At 46.0% G+C, this 6,000-nt stretch overlaps 1 protein-coding gene across 1 annotated transcript in view; it reads left to right on the top strand.

Moving 5' to 3' along the window:
* The window catches only part of LOC146855053 (carbohydrate sulfotransferase 1-like), a 180,580-nt gene that overhangs the window by 85,520 nt on the left and 89,060 nt on the right, over positions 1-6,000 (top strand). The window lies entirely within an intron of this gene.

The raw sequence follows: 6,000 nt of genomic DNA, 5'->3' as shown, positions 1-6,000 counted from the left end.
TAATTATAAGGAGGGCCCTTATCAAAGAAGTTTTATATGCCCTGGGGGTAGATAAATTGCACATTTCACTTTTCCCCATTGTAGTAAAGTGCCTCCCAAGATCAGCTGTGGTGCTAGGAGCACTGTGGAGTGGGAATCTACACTATATTTGTTTATTCAGGAACCCTAAAGACTCGCCTAGGTGTCCCAGGGGTGGGGGTCATGTAACTATAAGCAGGGCCTTTGTAAAATATGTTTTATATGCCCTGGTGATGGAGAAATTGCCCAGTTCAATTCCCCATTGTAGATACCTAGCCCCATAGTATAACGTTACAATAGTTTATGGATGCATAACTATTACTAGGAATTAAATAACATACCATTCAAGGACTTAGGAAAATGATATTGATACATCCAACAATATGCCATTGTTGAAGTTACCCTAAAGTATACAAAAAAGAAGTTATAAGACTTTCTTATCTTTAAGCCAAAATTCAGCCTTCCTGCCCTCTGATTGGTCAGAGATAACAGGATTAGCTTGGCTTCTATGATGAAGTGATAAGTGACTCACCCAGGAAGAGGCTATCTAGTGGGGAGAGCTCTGCTACACAGGAATGCCAGAGGAGGGGAGGGGTCATAAAGCATAAACCTTCAAACAGGGATAGGACAGGCAGAAAATGCCAGGTCCATCTACCCAGGTCCTATCTGACCTAACCAGATGGCAGGCTTAAGCCAGGAATTTGCAAATTGTAGGGGGAGGAGAGTTATGGAAATGAGCCATACTGGAGGTTGGTTTACTAGTTTGTCCTCCTCTGCTGAGATTTCTGCGATACAGAATTTTGGAAGAATAGAACTTTCTGGGAAAAAATATACCCCACATTTTGGAGGACGTGGCATGCTCTGGGGTGTTGCCTTGGACCTCATTGGGCAGGAGTGCTCTCCTGCTTGACCCCCGAGAACACTGAATAAATATGTGAGAGGTGCAGAGCCTCGCAGATCTGCTGTTAAAACTAGGAGAGAAAGAAGGCATGCCAAGCCGGAAACTTGATGTGCATTGTCAGGCCCTGCATTCTGACTGACTGACCCTTCTGCATTATCTGGAACTGCAGCCTTTTGGATGTATCTTGCTTCAAAAGTAATAAAGCTACAGGTTAACAGAGCTCACCTAGACCATCACCACCAAGAATCCCCTGCCAGGAGTGCGTCCAGTGAATTTGTAAGGGTTTTGTCCAGGGGCATGGTGAGAATTGTGGTTCCAACCTTTCAAGGAATATCTTGGAGATCCCAGACCCTTGGATGGTGTTTTGGACACATTAGACCCTCCAGAGGAACTTCAGGAAGAAGTTCCAGAAGTTTGTAGCAACTTTAGAAAAAAGCTCCATAAGGGGACCGACTCAACTGCAAGAGTTTGACCAGGAGCTCCCTGAAAAGCAAGCCGGTGAACCATCTCCAAATCTGGACTGGTAAAGAGCATTGAGGAACTCTGGCAAAAAAAGCTCGAGAAACGTTTCTAGGTCAGAAGGTAAAATTCTGACGTAGCCAACTGTGAGGAGTACCCAACCAGGGCTCCATCGCGGTCAGCCTAAAACTTTGACTTTGTCCTGGTCAAGTGCGACCAGATGTCCCAGGGTGGCGCTATAGGTTTCTAAGTGGTATATACTGCTAAATCTTTTTTTTTAAATCTTATCTCCGGTTCCATACATTGGATTTTTGTCATTTTGGTGTCATTGTAAAAATGAAAATATTTCGTATTTTTATAAATTGGTGTGGGATTTTTTTTATTGTGTGTTGTGTCCTAAATATTTACTGAATGGGTGTTTCTAAATGATTTACATACCTGTCTCCTAAGTTAAGCCTGCGTGCTCGCAGACAAGCTTCCCAGGGTTGATCATGGGAATAATTTACTGAGACCTGTGGCCTTAATGCCAGTGGTAGATGTATATTTACCACTACTAATAACCCACTTTCCAACAGTTCTGATTGGCTTTGTGACTCACAGTGACAACTTTGTGATTCTTAGAGTATCGCAATCAATCTGGTGCATTCAAAAAAAGTGAGCAGGTCGCATTACAATGGTCAGCATCCGTTCATACATCTGGCCCAAATTCCCTTTGCACTTGTCTTTGCCAGAATAGAAACGTTTTAAGGGCAAAACAATGCTCACCAATTGATTTACTTTAATCCTTGAGCAGGTATCTCACAGAAAGTCTATTGGACTTTTTAAGTGTATGCGTTGTTCTACATTGGATTTTATATTGAATTAATCCAAGTTATCAAAATTTAGAGTGCCACAAAGCACAATGATGTAAAAGAACACTTCAACAGATTCACTTTAACCTTGCTGCAAAAATTGGTTGTCATTACTTAGCTGCCAAATTCTTGGTTGTGGATTGTTAACATCTTTTTGCAACAATTAACTTCGTGGCTAGAATACTGGAGTTAGAACATTCTAGAAAGTACCTGCATATATTCTCAGTGGTAAACACAAGGAGATGATGGACGGAGCGCTGGCATTTTTCAGACACTCACCCCCAGTCAGAGATATGGGTTGAATCCATCATCGTTCTTTGGCTCAATTCGCCACACCAGTTCAGACACAGCCATATGCAAATCAGTCTTGACCCTGGTCCTCATGGGAACAGTCCACCCCGAACTGCCAAGCCAGGTATTCCATGAACTGGAAACCAGCATCTTGGAACTGGTGTTAGACCTGGCACCTTGGCGTGAGTCTCCCTTGCACTTTTTGTCGCTGTGCCTCATGTGTTTTCATGGTGTTGGCCGCTCAGAGCACTGTGCCACTGCCAACCAGTGCCACAGTGCAAGTGCTCCCTATGTAAAATGTATATCTTGGTTGGATTCCATGATTGGCTTATTTGGTTTACTATCAGACCCCAGTAAAGTGCACCAGGAGTGCCAGGGCATGTAAATACAAATGCCGCTGGTGGGCTTGCAGCACTGGTTGTGCCACCCACAGAAGCGGCCTGGTAAAATGTGTCTAGGTCTGCCATTGCAGAACCTGTGTGCAGTCTGGTACTGACATGCTGACTGGCAAGTGCACCCACCTGCCAGTCCCTAAACCTTCCCTTAACTTCATGTTAGTCACCCCTATGTTAGGCCCAAGGGCAGGGTGCATTGTAGCATAAGGTAGGACAAACCCTGATGTGTGTGGCATGTCCTAATAGTGAATTACATCCATTTTCGTTTTTCACTATTGTAAGGCTACCCTGTTCTCATGGGCCAGAATGGGCTGTTAAGGTTGTTACATCCTATGATCCTAACAGACCCAGGGAACATGTTAGGAAATCGAGTTTAGTATGCCTGAACTCAGAATAATAAGGTACATCTTTTAGGAAGGTTTATTTTAATATTCTGCGGTTGCAAATGCCACTTTTAGAAAGTTGACCTTTGCTTGCCTAACCATTTCAGCCCGCCTCTGCATGATGTGTATCTGCTGTCTGGCTTGTGTGAGTGACAGGGCTGGGGAAACCCAGATGGGCAGGGCTAGGTAGCCTGGTGGTGAATAGAAAGATTGACCTGTAGATGGGTGGGAGGAGTACACCTGGACTCTGAATAGGGATGTGCTCTGCCATCACAATGCTGGCTCTGCCCCCTGTGGAGGGTCTGATGGCTCTGCCCTGCACCCTGAAAGAAGAAGCTTGCATTGCATCAACAAAGTGCTCCAGAACTGGACTGAACTAGGCAAGGGCCCCCCTGGCCTGAGAGAACAAAGGATTTGTGGTATAAATGTAGGAGCCCTGCGCCTAAGAAACTAGATCATGTCCGGCCAAGAAGACACCTCTGTCCGTCCTGAAGGAACTGGAAAAGCTGCATGGAGGAGTACTGTCCCTGACCTGGGGGATTGGCCTGCAGTGGTTGCCTTGCTGCTGAAGAAGAGGAAGAAAAGACTCAAACTTTTATTTGACTTGTGCTGAAGATCTCCATGGTCTTGTGAGTGAGCTTGCCCCCTGAACGAAGTCCCAGGAGCAGTGGACTTCACCGCTGTGAGATCCCCTTGGAAAACGGACCGTTTTCCCCAAATCTTCGACTCGAACTGCTGCATACGTGTTGCTGATCGGAGCGTACCCCCTGCAAGCTGGTATCTCGCTGTCCGGCCCGAACAACGTGACTAAGGCCCCTCTACGAGCCGTAGCTCGCACTGCAAAGGAAGGTATCGTCCGGTCTGAGCAACGCGACTAACAGGCACCTACGAGCCGTAGCTCGTACCGTAACGGAAGGACTGCGAACCGTACTTGCTTTTATCCCCTACGAACCGTACTGCCGGCGTACGCTCCTTTCCCCTGCTTTGGAGCTGCGGTGCTTACGGTAGTTGCGTACGTCTCCCCTGTGCGGAGCGTACTGTTCGCTTGTATCCAGTGCTTCGAATCAAGATTGCCGATCTCATGGTACGGCGCGAACGCCGCGACGAACATTGAACGCACCGTACCTATGCACCGTCCCCTGAAGCCCTGCACGCCCAAGGTCTACCGTACCGTAGTACGCATCGCACCAGGAGGACAACGCACCATACATCATGCTTGATCTCAGCGCAGCATCCGTGACGAACTCACCTGTTCGCACCGTAGGGTGTACGCTTCATCCCGAAGCGCCTACAATGCGTGTGAGACCCGTTCCCAAGCAGGTTTTACCGCGTACGAAGCATACGGACAGGAACGAAGCGCACAGAACTTTAAAACTAAAAACTCTTTGTCTAATATGTATTGTGGGCCGGCTAAACGTTATCTGGTCTTGTGCTAAGCCCAAACTATATATATAAAGTGTTATTTTTCTATATCCTATTGTGGAGTCCATTTGTGGGGTTGTCACTGAGTTACTGTGTGCGTGTTCACAAATGCTTAACCTGAACGCTCTGAGATAGGCCTTGTCTGCTCGCGCCAAGCTACCTAGAGGGTGAGCAGGGGTTATTGTTGGAGTGTACCCCCCTACCCTGACTAGAGGAAAGGTTCCCTGCTTGACACAAGTACCTACCTGTGCCAACCAGAGAACCCGGATTCTAACAACTGGTTTCAGGGTAGCAACCCTCATCAGCCAGGCTAGCTTGAATCCAGTGGCAAAGTGAGCAAGGGATCCACATCTGGGCATACCCTTCCAACTTTGGGCGAACAAGGAGATGATGGATGGAGCACTGAAACTGTTTAGACACTCGTCACCGATCTGGGTTGAATCCATCATCGTTGTTCTTTAGCTCACTTTGTCACCCCATTTCAGACCCAGCCATATGGAAATCAGTCCTGACCCTGTTCCTGATGGGAACAGTCCAGCCTGAACTATCAAGCCAGGTCTTCCCTGGCCCGGAAACAAGCATCCTATGACTGGTTTTGGGGTAACACCCATCATTAGCCAGGCTAGCTTGAATCTAGTGGCAAAGTGAGCAAGCGACCCAGTCTGGGCATACCCTGCCAATTTAGGGTGAACAAAGCAAACACAAGGAGATAATTAACTGAGCCAATATTGTATTCTGGCAGGTTTACTGGCCAATATTTATTACAGTTACAAGAACTGTGCCTCTGGTGGAAGCACTGGTGGAGATTCAGAAACAGGTCAGTATCCACAAAATAAGTTGCCTCGGTTTTTATGCTCTGAACGGCAATACACCCACAATGTGACCCGTGAGAATCTTTGGGGTGCTTTTTCGTTTATCTGGGTATATAGTTAACCATGGCCTGTTGTAAAGAGACCTTAGTAGGTTGCATATACCTGCCCATGCGCTTTCTCCACAACTTCATATTTGGCTAGTTGCTTGCACATTTCAGTAGCATGCACATAAATCTGTTGAAAAGTACGAATTTATAAATAAGCCCTTGAATGCTGTGCAGTTGCCTATAATCCATTTCAATACAATGCTGACCAAGATAAGAAAAATAAGTTCATTCATTAAAAAAAAAGGCGCATTTATGTCATTTTTTGGTGCAAAGCTTTTAAAAAATGATGATGACCAAAGCCATTTTGATATGTTTATTAAAAGAAATGGCCATTTTTGTCTCAGCTCATTTATTTTAGTAT

Source organism: Triturus cristatus, chromosome 4_1 (assembly GCF_964204655.1).
Source record: "Triturus cristatus chromosome 4_1, aTriCri1.1, whole genome shotgun sequence".
In the NCBI taxonomy this organism is placed as follows: domain Eukaryota; kingdom Metazoa; phylum Chordata; class Amphibia; order Caudata; family Salamandridae; genus Triturus; species Triturus cristatus.
Note: the sequence above shows the minus strand (reverse complement) of the source record. Positions and strands in the feature narration are given on the sequence as shown.